The 14,211-nt window shown below is 43.6% G+C and overlaps 1 protein-coding gene across 1 annotated transcript in view; it reads left to right on the top strand.

The window, feature by feature from the left end:
* The first annotated feature begins 1,344 nt into the window (after positions 1-1,344).
* BVES (blood vessel epicardial substance) overlaps positions 1,345-14,211 on the top strand; it is a 69,440-nt gene continuing 56,573 nt past the window's right edge. Inside the window, exon 1 of the mRNA XM_058174616.1 lies at positions 1,345-1,451. The gene's annotated coding sequence lies outside the window, so the exon portion shown is untranslated. The remainder of the gene's footprint in view (positions 1,452-14,211) is intronic.

Consider the following 14,211-nt stretch of genomic DNA (forward strand, 5'->3'; position numbering starts at 1 on the left):
CAATTCAATTGTCTGAGTGTGCTTGTTAGTGTCAGTTAATAAACACATCGAGTTCTTATAACGCAGTAAGCTAAGGTGTATTTGATCAGTTTTGGATTGGTATATAACAAAAGCCCAGTTTAAGGGAAATAAGATGCTGGGCTAGATATTGTTTTTGATTTTATCTAGAAGAGCCTTTTCTTTCTGTTTAAAAGTTGCTAAGATGCTTCAGTCTCTGAAATCTCCTTCTGTGAGTACTTCAAACTGGTTGAAAAATACTTTCCTTAGTGCTGAGAGTAGAAACTGAAAGCTTTTTTCAAAATGTCTTTGTTAAAGATCTGCAGAGACCTAACAGCCAAGCACCCGGAGATTTTCAAGGATAAAAAGTACTAAAGGATGATGTAGTAACCAATAGTCCACACTGTTGCCTTAAGAAATATTTTCATTCTACATGAAAGCTGGCATTCAACTTTCTGTCTCCAAAATCGGATTTCCCAAACCATCAGGGGGGTTTTCAAACGGCAAAGGGATTTTTGTTTGTTTGTTTGTAAAGTAAAAACGCTTCTCAAAAGCAAAAAACAAAAATGTCTACTGGAAGAGAATGGTGTGTCTAACGGGAACCTAAGGAGCAAAGAGAGAAAAAGAGAAGAGTGCGCCTTTCTTTAAGTTAAGAAAAAGGAAGGGCGATTCCAAACGTTTGTCAAGGTTATGCCTACTCAAATAAACATATTTAATTCAGCTAAGTTCATACGCTGCTCCAAGTATACTAAAACACGGCAATAAATACAGCGGCATTCTGCACATGCCTAAAGTTATTCTCGCCCCGCATTTTTCACATACGTCCCAAAGCAGAACCCGGATCCGAAAATAACCTTCGCGGCCCCGAGTGAAAAAGACTCCAAGGGAAGCCCCGGATCCTTCCGAAGCTCAGATAAACCCCAGCGGCCGCAACCTCCTCCCCTCTTGAGTTTGCAGCCATTTCGCTTCCACAATAATGAGCAGGAGCAGCTGCTGGATTAAATGTAATTCAGGGGCGCTAGACACAGGCGCGAAACGGGCTGCGCGGCTGCAAGGCAATACCTGCCACAAATGCAAATATTCTGAGCTTAAAAACCGGGGCAGAGAAGCGGCAAACGTTTCAGCTGCGGGCTCGCTGTCCTCGCCCCCCCACCCCCCCGGGATCGCGCCTCAGCCACAGCTTTGCAGGCGCTCGAACTCCCCCGGGCTCAGAACCAGCCAACTTTGCGGCCTTGAGGGCAGCGGCGGCCAGGTTTGCTAGGGGGCGCCTGCGCGCTGGGGGGTTCGCCCTTCTTCACCCCGCCTGTGACCCCGAAGCTGACGCCTCCCGCAGTTGGCTTGCTCCCTATTTTTAGGAAAAGCTTCGGCGTCTCCGCCTTAGCGGCAGCTCCCCCCAAAAAACTACAGCGCCTCCCTGGTATTCGACTGGCAAACTTCGCGCAAGGCTGGCGAAGGTAAGACGAGCGGGGGGGGGGGAAGGCAAGTGGCTGCTCTTCTTTTTTTTCTGGGCTTGTCGTGCAGAATTAACTTCGGTGGGAAAGCGCGCCATCACTGCCGAATTACCCCTTTTATCTCTCCCGGGACCCTTGCTCAGAGCTTCGTGCTTCAGAGGACGAACGAGGCGCCAGGCTCTTTAGAAGCCCCCTTCGTCTTAAACTTTGCAAGGATAAGCCCGACGGCTCAAGGCGATGTATTGCACGGTGAGGAAAAAGAAAAGGAAAAAAAAACCCTTGGGGTGACAGGCTTGGTCCGAGACCGGGAGGCGAGGGGCGATGTGCCTCCCGGTTGCGACGGTGTCTTTTTGGCTCCGCCGTTTCGTTTTTTTCTTCGCGCCACTTGGAAAATCGCTCGGAATAGCCCGTGCACCAAATTCCCCGGTCCTCTGCTGCCACGGCGCAGGAATGAGACTGGGGGTAGTAGGAAATTGCTTGCCGGTTCCTTCCGTCTGTTGAGAGAGATAGAAAGAGGCTCGGTGATACAAGGAAAGAAACGGAACTGTGGCATGAAACCGAAAAAGCGAGTGAATCTTAGTGGCTGGGCTTTTTTTTTTAATGCACAGGGTAGCAAATAAACATAATTTTAGTAGTTTTCTAAAATTTGCGTTTGTATAGGTTAGTTGGCCTTGACTAATCTTGAAAAGTAAATGAGTGTGTGTGTGTGTTTATGTGTGTGTATGTATGTATATGTATGTACATATGTGTGTGTGTAATGTGGTGTGTTTTTGTTTTGTTTTTGGATGGGAGACCACCAAGAATTTCCAGAACTATTGGCTTACTAGGACACTGTAACACTATTCCAGAAAAAGCCAATGCCAAGCTGCTTAGGTATTGTTCTCAAGAAAACCAGTCACCAGTGGAGGAGCTTCACCAGAAGACATCTTTACCTTGTAGGGGAAAAATAGTTCAAATTCATAAACATGTTATTAATAGTTGAGTTAACACAGAATCATCTCCTTTTAGTCTGTTCAAAGGTAAAAGTTTGAAATAGGGCATCCAACTTGGTCTTTGAATCACATCTCATTGTCTCTTTCTATGTGCTTTAAAGTTTCTTTTTAGTAATCTTTTGGTCTAAAATCTGTATTTTACTACTTTGTTTACTTTTCTTTTTAAAGTTAAGAAACAGAACATAGACAATTTATCCTGAGAGACATTTTTCAAAATGAACTGTTCTTTGATAATTGTATCACTCATTCTGTACAATAATTCTTGTAAGTATTGAATTTTAGAACCAGCTTAAAATCTGGAATCCCATGATTCTTAACAATTTGCTCATTAGGTATGAGATAACTTGCATAAAAACTGGGAGGGGTGCTATCTTCTGGTCTTGTGGTTCTATGTTTAAATACCATGTCAGTCTTTAATAAGATTAAATTAAAATTAATGATTAATTAAAAATGAGAGGACCTACAAGGTATGTATTGTTGATATTTTGATGGAATTGGCTTAATGGAGTTGATTCCACCAATACAATTCATCTGGCCTTTTGGTCCATCACCTGTCTAGACTCGGTAGGTGGAGAGGATAATGTTATCTTTAGAGATTTAATAGTCTTTGCAAGAAAACCTTTCTGCTTTGGCACTGGCTTTTGAGGACATGTACAGTTTTCTGAAAACATATTTCTTTCCTTTTGATTTTTTACATATTTTTTGGCTACTGAATGTTTACCAGAGCTTCATGCAGGTCCCACTGATATATAAATGGAGCTTTCTTGGCAGCATTATGGAAGTAATTTGTCATTGCCTCCTGGGATGCTTTTTTTGTTTCCTGATCTGGCCAACAGCCCTGGGATTTCCAAGTGGATCTCCATCCAAGCATTTCACCATAGTCAATAAATATGTGTAAAATTTGATCATCCAGGAATAGATCATATGGGAAAACTGATAAGCCTTATGAAAGTCAAATTGGTGTAATGGTTAAGGCGCCAGGCTAGAAATTGGGAGACCGTGGCACAAAGCCAGCAGGATGACCATCGGCCTGTCATTCATTTTGAGCCGTAGGAAGAAGGCAATGGCAAGCCAGTTGCCAAGAAGACTACAAGGATTTGTCCAGGAATCAACACTGAGTCTAAGGCACACACAAAAATAACATAAGCCCTGTAAATCTTGTTATTTTCATCACTGTTCTTTCATACATTAATTTAGAAGGACATGTTGAGCTGGGAGGCAGGGTTAAATTTTTTATTTATTTATTTATTTTTGTCACAACAATATATATAAGTATCATACAAAAAAGATTATATAGTATATAAACATGTCATCAGTTTGGAATCATTGCATTGCCACAAGAGACCCAAGTCCAGCCTCCCCCATGAATCCTGTTGACCCTTATCTAGTGCAAATTGAGCTTTAACCATTAGTTGACTAGATTCTAGTGCAGACCTGGGCAAATTAAGGCCCGCGGGCCACATCCGGCCCTTTGTACGTCCCTGTCCGGCCCGCGTGAGGCCAATCATAAACACCATAAATTAAACTTTTTTTTTAACTTTTATTTTGAAAAATAAATTGCACTGGTTCAATAATTGTTTTTCTTATTTAACCAATAGACCACAGTTTCACATAACCTAATATACATATTTACAGAGTGCTTTATTCTTCTGATTATCAGTACCAGCTATTCAAAATATTTAATTTAAGTATTTTACAATGAAAGAAAGTTGGTGGCCCTCTGACACAATTCAGGCTTCTCATGCAGCCCCTGATAAAAATTAATTGCCCACCCCTGTTCTAGTGTATTCTATTATTGTAGCAATAATAAACTCTTTGAATTCAGTGAATGCTCCTGGTTATTTGCATCTGACAATTAGATGCGTAGCAAGACTGTAAACTAGCCTTGCTTCAGAAGATGGCAAAAGTTAGCCAATTTTGGCTTGTACCAGTAACTCTGCATAGTCAGTTCACTGATCTGGGAATAGTAGAACTCTGGATGGTTCATTTCTGTCTGTAACATACCATTTTGATAGGGTTCAATTTTCTGAATTAAAGCTTTCAGCTTCAAATAGGCCTCTTTCATCCCTACTTACATCTGATTTGGAGAAATCATTTCTAAAAAAACATAGCCAAGCACTATTTAGTTATGACCCTGCTTAAGTTTTTCTAAGATTAGCTGATGTCTCCTTGGTGGTATCATCTCATGTGATTTTCACTAATAATTTTAGTTTGTTTTATAGATTTGTATGTATGCATGCATATGCATATATGGAGAAACAAGGGTTAACTAATTGCTAGCTGCCTTATCTGCCTGCAAGAAAAGAGGGAAGGTGGGGATTTAATAAATAATAAATATTAAAACTATGGTTAATATGAAGGGCAAATCTGACAGTTGCTATAATAAATACAGGGGTTTATGGTTTATGGTTTATGGTTTATTAGATTTTTATACCGCCCTTCTCCCGAAGGACTCAGGGCGGTGTACAGCCGGAATAAGAACAAAATATATACAATTTAAAACAACAGTTAAAAAGAGCAAATTTTAAAAGGCTGAATTATTAAAATTTAGATTTAAAATTTAAAAATATAAGAATACCCAATTAAAATTCATCAATAATTATGCCAGTCCCGCTTTAATAAATAAATATGTTTTGAGCTCACGACGGAAGGTCCGAAGATCAGGCACTTGACGCAGGCCAGGGGGAAGTTCGTTCCAGAGCGTCACTGCCCCCACAGAGAAGGCCCTACTCCTGGGGGCCGCCAGCCGACATTGTTTGGCGGACGGCACCCTGAGGAGACCCTCTCTGTGAGAGCGTACGGGTCGGTGGGAGGCAAAGGGTAACAGCAGGCGGTCTCGTAAGTACCCGGGTCCTAAGCCATGGAGCGCTTTAAAGATAGTTACCAGAATCTTGAAGCGCACCCGAAAGACCACAGGAAGCCAGTGCAAGCTACGGAGCAGCGATGTCACATGGGAGCCACGAGCGGCTCCCGTTACTACTCGCGCAGCCGCATTCTGGACTAACTGCAGCCTCCGGGTGCACCTCAAGGGCAGCCCCATGTAGAGAGCATTGCAATAATCCAGCCTAGACGTAACCAGAGCGTGAGTGACCGTGCATAAGGCATCCCGGTCAAGGAAGGGACGCAACTGGCGAACCAAGCGAACTTGGTAAAAGGCCCTCCTGGCGGCGGCCAGATGTTCATCAAAGACAGCCGTCCATCCAGGAGGACGCCCAAGTTGCGAACCACCTCCTTTGGGGCCACTAACTCGCCCCCAACAGTCAGCTGCGGATGCAGCTGACTGTACCGGGATGCCGGCATCCACAGCCACTCCGTCTTGGAGGGATTGAGCTTGAGTCTGTTTCTCCCCATCCAGACCCGTACAGCTTCCAGGCACCGGGACAGCACTTCGACCGCTTCGTTGGGGTGGTCCGGGGTGGAAAAGTACAGCTGAGTATCATCAGCGTACAGATGGTAACTCACCCCGAAACCACTGATGACCTCACCCAGCGGCTTCATATAGATGTTGAACAGGGTAGGCGAGAGAATCGACCCCTGAGGCCCCCCACAAGTGAGGCGCCTCGAGGACGACCTCTGCCCCCCTGTCAACACCGTCTGCGACCGGTCAGAGAGATAGGAGGAGAACCACCGATAAACGGTGCCCCCCACTCCCAATCCCTCCAACCGGCGCAGCAGGATACCATGGTCGATGGTATCGAAGGCCGCTGAGAGATCTAATAGGACCAAGGCAGAGGAACAACCCCTGTCCCTGGCCCTCCAGAGGTCATCCACCAACGCGACCAAAGCCGTCTCCGTGCTATAACCGGGTCGGAAGCCAGACTGGAACGGGTCTAGATAGACAGTTTCCTCCAGGTGCCGGGGGAGCTGCCATGCAACCACACTCTCTACAACCTTCGCCACAAAGCGAAGGTTGGAGACTGGACGGTAATTACCCAAAATAGCTGGGTCCAGGGAAGGCTTCTTGAGGAGAGGTCTCACCACCGCCTCCTTCAAGGCGGCGGGGAAAACCCCTTCCATCAAAGAAGCATTTATAATCCCCTGGAGCCAGCCTCGTGTCACTTCCTGAGCAGCCAGCACTAACCAGGAAGGGCACGGGTCCAGTAAACATGTAGTTGCATGTAACCTCCCCAGCAACCTGTCCATGTCCTCGGGAGCCACAGAATCAAACTCATCCCACATAACCTCAACAAGACGCGACTCTGTCATCCCGGCTGGATCATCGCAATCTTGGTCCAAACTATCCCGAAGCTGAACGATTTTATCGTATAGATAACCGTTAAACTCCTCAGCTCGTCCCTGTAAGGGGTCATCCCGTCCCTCTTGATAGAGGAGGGAACGGGTCACCCGAAACAGGGCGGCCGGGCGGTTATCTGCCGATGCAATGAGGGTGGAAACGTAGGAACGCTTCGCCTCCCTCATTGCCACTAGGTAGGTCCTAGTAAAGGACCTCACTAGTGTCCGATCAGCCTCGGAACAGCTAGACCTCCAAGTACTCTCTAGGCGTCTTCTCCGGCGTTTCATCTCTCTCAGCTCCTCGGAAAACCAGGGAGCCAATTGAGATCTACGCCGGGTCAGAGGCCGCAAAGGCACGACACGGTCCAAAGCCCCAGCCGCGCCCGCCCCAGGCCGCAACCAGTTCTTCAGTCGTGCCGTGGGTAAGATCCTCAGGAAACGCCCAAGCTCCGTCAGGAACCTCTCCGGGTCCATCAGGCGCCTGGGACGGAACCAACGATTGGCTCCGTCTCCCTGCGGTGGTCAGCGGCGATCCCAAAGTCTAGGCGAAGAAGAAAAAGATCTGACCATGACACCGGTTCTTTCACTATATCTCCTAAATCCAGATCATTTACCCACTGACCAGAGATGAAAATCAAGTCTAGCGCCTCCCCAATGTGTGTAGGGCCATCAGTTACTTGAATCAGATCCAAGGCCGTCATGGAGGCCTGGAACTCCTGAACCACCGTTGATGACAACCGGGCAGATGGCAGGTTGAAATCACCCAAGACCAAAAGTCTGGGGATCTCAACCGCCACGCCAGCAAGCACCTCTAGTAGTTCAGGTAGGGCTGTAGTCACGCAGCAAGGAGCCAGGTACGTGATCAACAGCCCCATCTGATTACGGTGGGCCCACTTCACAAGGAGGATTCACAGCCAGCTATCTGAGGAACAGTGGACTCCCTCGGCTCCAGACTTTCTTTAATCACAACCGCCACCCCCACCCCTACCTTGGGCCTCGGCTGATGGAATGCACGGAAGCCCGGAGGGCACAGTTCAACCAGGGGTACACCCCCTTCTGTGCCCAGCCAAGTCTCCGTAATGCCCATAAGGTCCGCGGACTCCCTCTGAATCAGATCACAAATCAGGGGAGCCTTATTGACCACGGACCGGGCATTGCAAAGCATCAGCCGAAGACCCAAGCTCTGAGGGTCTTGACCATCCGGGGAACGAGTGAGGACTGAGGGGCCGGAGCACGGGATCGCCTTTTGACAACGAACACGTGCTCCCAAAGAGCGATACGGCCCCCTGCCTCCGCCATATCTGCCCCTCCCACTTACCGTACAGATGGAATAACATTCTCTGCTCGGAACAGACCCCTCCCCTCCTGTCTTCGGACCAGCTAAAATAGTGTCGTGAGCGCGCGCTGGGACTGGACATACCCTCCCCGACGGGTCACTCCCCCTACCCGTCGATCCCCTCCCCCCCTTTAAAAACCCCTTATTAAAAAACCTATTTAAAAACCCCCGAAGATTCTTCTTGGACGCATGCCACCTCTCTGGGTCCCAAGACCCTTCGTTAAGGCAGGCCTCGATAGTGTGGAGGGCCATTCTTGCGGCGGGGGCACCTCGCAAGCGAAGAAGTTCAAAAGGTGAGTATCTCATGAGAAGAGGCGGCTAAAAGATGGTATGGCCCCCAGAGCGGTATAGATGGTACACAGGGTCTATTAAGTCTCAATGAAAAGTTGAGTCTCAGTAAATCCATTTGGAACCTGGTGCAAGATGGTAAAAGATAGAAGTGTAGACACCGTCTTCGAAGGCAAAAGCCCTGATGAGCCGCTAATGATGGAACTCAAATGGCTCCAGATGACAAATGACAGTCACAGCACTTCAAGCACATAGGGGCAAGATGACACAGGGGCAAGATGGCAAGATGACACCAACCAGTTTAGGGGTAGACGCAAACATCAAGGATATCCCTCTCCTCCTTCTCATTCCCCCATCGCCTCCATCACCCCTTCCCCCCCACCATATGGCCCAGCCCAGTCATAGGCCCTCCGGTATGGTCCAGCCAAGCACACCATCAGGATCATATCGGCCTCCTTAACCTCCAGCCGACGTCCGCTGGCAAAATGAAGGCCGTCCGGAGAGCCCAGAACAGACAGATGGATAAAGGACGGCCAAGGTGGCAAAAACGCCACAGATGTAAACCGCCGTCGCAGCGAAATCATAGCCGCGGCCATAGGGAACTCCCAGCTGGTGATGGAAAACCTAATCAGCTGGGGGGGGGAGCCCCAACCCCCATCGCCGATAGGCAGATACCTAGCTGGGAGGATGGTATGGGTGGGAGCCAATGGCCAGCCGTTCCAAGCCGTTCCAAGCCGATTCCAGGAAACCACAATCCTTTCCTCCTCCGATCTTCAATCTTCGGCTGAATCAGCTGGGAAGCGCCAAAAAAGCCGCCCCTAAACGCCCCAAAATGGCCGCCGCCATGCCGCTCGCCTCCCCGTCTCCGTCTCCGTCTCCGTCCTCGGCGTCCGAAGATCTTACACGAGGCCTGAAGGTCTCAATCGGAAGCCAGAGAACCCACGGATCGAGTCAGGGGGCATAGTCGGCCAGGCGGCGTCTCCAAACACCGCATTGTTCCGGGGCCGTCCAGCCTACCATTCCAGAGAACTCAGAGCACCACCATTTTCGAGCATGCGCAGAAGACTCTTTAAACAGGTCTGTTGGAATGAATATGACTTACCGACTCTTTCTTTCAAATCCTGTCAAATCCTGTTTTTTTTCTGTATACAATCTACCATTAGAATCCAGATTGGGTGAGAAGACACTTCATAAATGTGGATTTTCATCTTTTCCCATCTGCTAGTAGGGTTAAACCAGCCCACCAACTAATCTGCCTTTTAAATATTTCCTTTTGGTATTACAGAGCATTATACTGTATTTTTCCTCAAAGGCCTAGTTTGACCTCCTGATGCCAATAGGTAACATAGTAAGTAATATATTTTAGATCCAGATTATGTTAAATTTACAGTCCTGTAATGTCCTTCTTCACATTATGTTCTGCTACAGTCTAGATTGGGATTGGAGTTGAACTTTTCTAGACTGGTTCTTCATGATGGGTTCTTTCTAGACATAGCCAAGACCCTGAAAAGAAAATTGTTTACTAAAGTGTAAACACATTACAAACTGACCAGGAGACAAAATATTTATAATTCCATAAGCAGATATTTTTGTTCCACTTGTTCACAGGATAGGAACTTTGCACAGTTAAACAGTTAAATAACTGTTTCTTTCTAGAAATCTTTGAATAATCTGATTTTTTGCAGACATTGGAATTACTACCCTCCCATTGGAATAAAAATAAGTGTAAAATAACACTGAAAATATGAGATAATGCACAGATATCTGCACAGTATCTATGGTTTAGCGTAAGTAAGAGGAAGACCTGTGGGAAATGCCTCCCCTCTTACATACACATTTTAAAACATATATCCATTCACTGTATTTCTTTGCATTGTGTGCTTAATGCAAAATTTTACTCACCTTGCAAATTTTTAATATGGCTTATGGAAACATTTGTATAAAAAAGGTTTGCTTAAGTCTTGCATAACCTATGGAACATCTCTTTAACAAAAAAGAGTACTTGGAGATTTTCCTAAACTGAGAAGCAACAATACAGTCTAGGTCAGATGTTCTGCTTATCTTTAAATACCCATTGAAAATTAATTTCACCTACATTCCATTATTGATCACTATATAAATTGTTCTATTTCTATTAGCTTAATATATTGTACCTCAACTTCCTTCCATAGCATTGGCTATATATTTTGTTTATTTAATGGTGGCAGTTTCTTCCAAAGGTTGAGAATTTAAGTACAGAAGAAAAGCTATATTGCATCAGACCAGAGTCCAGTCAGGTTCCTCGTATCTTTCCTACAATTGCTGACCAAGTGACTTGGAAGGACACAAGCAGGACAATTCTTAGGTATGGCTCAGCCACCTCATATCTGGACTACAGCAATGTGTTTTACATAGAACAGCCTTTGAAGAAACCTTGGAAGTGTCTCCTGATGCAAAATATAGTATCATAAGCTGTTACCCCTACCATGGGTGTACCATGGCATGCCAATATAATACCTCTGCTATGCAGACTACACTAGTAGCATGGGGCCTTGTTCTTTGGAGGATCTTTCTCCTGATGTTTCTGCCTATGCTGCAATATGAAACAAGAGTCCGAGTCCCTTATACACAGGATATGTGCCTTCTCTCCTCTGGTACCTGACCTCCGGAACAGCCTTCCTCCAAAAATTCTAATACTCTCTCTATTAACCATGCCTTCCTCCAGATTAAGATGGATTTTGCATGTTTTTAGTGGGATATTGTTCCACCAAAATAATCTCCCTTTTCTATTGTGTTTGGTGCCGTAGGTAGGTAGGTAGGTAGATAGATATCCACTGCACGAGGGTTCCTCATTTGACCGTGAAATGACAGGGCTCTGACATGGCGATGTTAACACTCTGGTTTATTTCTTTATATTTTTATTTATTATACTTCACATCTCTGAACTGCCCATCTTCCTCAAAGAGGGATTCTTAATGGTGCTACAGTAGCAACTCCAGTTGTATTTCTTATTCTAAAGCAGAGGTAGCAACCTTTTCATAGTCAAAGGCTACACTTAACATAGTAACATGGCATTTTGGGAAGTTCTGCTCCTTAGTGTGAGTTGGGTTGGGATTTTGGGGGAAGTTTGAGGTTCGTGTTTGTTTTAAAATTTGATTGACCTATTTTAGGGCTTATATTTATTGCCTACCTCAAAATGACAGGACAACATGGCCTAATTTTTCAGTATTTATGGGTCAAAGAGAGTTCTGAGTGCTATGAAAGAGAGACTTGAAGTTTACAGATTGTTTGTTCTTGGACGGTTGGGCAAATTTTTGTTATGTATATTTTATAATATTCTATTGGATAACTGAAACAATGTTGATAGATTTGCTTTTTATATTCGCCCTTTAAAACGATTTTATTTTTCATTTTGTGTGTTGTCTTCTTATTAAATATCTTACTTTTTAATTTGGTACAGCATTTCTACCTGCTTCTGTGTCATTATTTACTAAAAGAAAAATAAACAGCTCTCAATATGTCCCAAGAGAAAGGTTTTATTCATAATGAGGTTCACAGTGAAGATCTTTTGTCAAGGAATAATACGAACAAAAGTAAAAAAGAAATAAGAAGGTTTTTTAAAAACGTTCACTGATAATACATTTTGTCAGTTGAACTGACATGCACAATCAGATAGGACTAAACTTTTTTTATTGTACAGGGGTTTATACTGCACAGGGATGCTAACACTTTCTCAAATCCTACTTTTTACTATTCCTTACTACTAATAGAATTTGAGCCCATCACCTGAGAAATGTGAATTTTGACATTTTCTATGTTCTTTGTCTGTTTCTCTGAACTGTAGTGATAACATCTCTGAAGTGCTGAAACCTCTCAGCGTTTGGATAGCCATATTGAGCAGCTGTCAGAAAATAAGCTGCATGGGGGTACCAATGACAAGCATTAGCTAAAAGTTTTTTTAAAAAATGCAAAAATTAAAGAGACATTCGGATCTGCTGTCATTCTGGGGCATTTAAAATGGTAATTGTTCCAAAATATATTGAAATATTTCAAATTGGAAATTTTCTTCCCTACTGTGTGTCATTTTGAGTACAACTTTTTTGCTGTCAGAATTGAGATACAATAAGCTAGTGGATTGTTGCATTTTTCATAGCATAAAGAAAAAACCTGGCAATTCAACAATTATTTCTAGGAAATACATTCTGAAAGAACCAGATAAACATTTCACATGGGGTGTGTGTGGAGAGGAATTGTTCATTTGCAGTGCTTTATAGTACTCAATTATTGTTTTGACTTGAAAATTACCTTGGAGAGATTTATCCCAGCTGATTTCATTTCATTTCATTTATATAACAGAGAAGTTTTAAAAGCTAGTTTAATTTATCTTCTTATGTACTAACCTTTTTAGTATGACGTATTTCATTATTTTACATTTTATTCTCACATAACAAAGCTCTTTTATACATAAGAATGCAAGAATGATTAGCACTCAGTGAAAATCAAGCTGAGCTCCTCTCTGGTTGAGGACCTGATTATCAGAGTTTCACAAATGCATAATTCTGTCCTTGGCTGGATAAATTATCTATGCAGAAAGTTAGAAAACCAACTTCTTTTTATTTACATTATGTAAAGAACTCAGAAGACTCTATCAGCAAGATAACTTTCCCAAAATTTGGCACAAGAAGACCAAATTTGGTATGGCAGAAGCCAATAAATGGGAAATGAGTTTTAAAATGGGTCAGATTTTAAGAGCTAGGAGAAAATCATTCTAGGAGCATTCGAGAAAAACATTTTTTAAAAAAACAGTTTATCTCAGTGGAAGACAGAATGGGCAATGGCTTAGAATGTTGCTCCCCCCTGCATTCTAACCACCCTTCCTTCTGGTCACATGACTCAGAGTGGCATTCCTACCCTGTTTCCCCAAAAATAAGATCTCCCAGGATAATAAGCCCAATCAGGCATGCGCTAAAATAAGGCGCGCCCTCCCCGAAAATATTAAATGCATGCACTGCCGGTCCCCACCATTTCCTCTGGTTAGGGTTAGGGAGATAGAGCTGGAAATCAGGTAAGATGGCAAGAAGAGCTCCATCTTGTTCCACACGCCCCAAAATAATAAGACCACCTCGAAAATAAGTCCAAGCGCTTATTTCAGGGTTCAAAAAAATATAAAACAGGGTCTTATTTTTGGGGAAACACGGTATTGTGGAGTTGTAAACTATTTCAGAAGCCATACTCAGCATACTTTTCCTACCTAAAATATTCTAGAATGTTTACTAACCAAATGGTTACTGATTGATCGGATGTTTTAGGAAGCACGTTGCCAAATAATCTCACTCCAGCTTTTAGCTCCATATCCTGTAGACTTTTCGAATTCCGCTCTTGTCATTGCAAGCTAAAAATTTATCACTTCTTTGTATAAAATACTGATTTTGATGGGTTAGAAATAAAAGTAACTTCCAGAAAGACCTCAGTGGCTTGTCTAGTTCTTGTGAGGAAGGGAACATGCCCTGCTCTTTTGTTATTTCTGGTCTCTGTTTTCATTGTCATTCAAATTTGTATTTTCTTATTGTAATAATTTGAAGAAACTCAAGATATCTAGTTTTGAACTTGCCCCTAATCAAGATCTGCATGACATGTGGTGGCAAATTTGAGTGGTTCATTCTAAATTGTATCAATATTTTTTTTAAAAAACACATATAGGGATCATCAGACATAACATAAAGCTGAGATTCAGGAAAGCTTGGTTTATTTAAAAAATGACGTACTCATTAGATTAGTTATAATTATGGAAGTTGTATTTATTTTGAATGTTAAACTGCAATATCACAAACTACTTGAAATTCATTTTCAAAAAATGTTTTGCTATTCAATTAGGGGAATGTAAGCATAAAACTATAGAACAGCAATCTGCATAATTCATTTAGATATAGTACTA

This window comes from Ahaetulla prasina, chromosome 1, assembly GCF_028640845.1.
Source record: "Ahaetulla prasina isolate Xishuangbanna chromosome 1, ASM2864084v1, whole genome shotgun sequence".
Taxonomy (NCBI): Eukaryota; Metazoa; Chordata; class Lepidosauria; order Squamata; family Colubridae; genus Ahaetulla; species Ahaetulla prasina.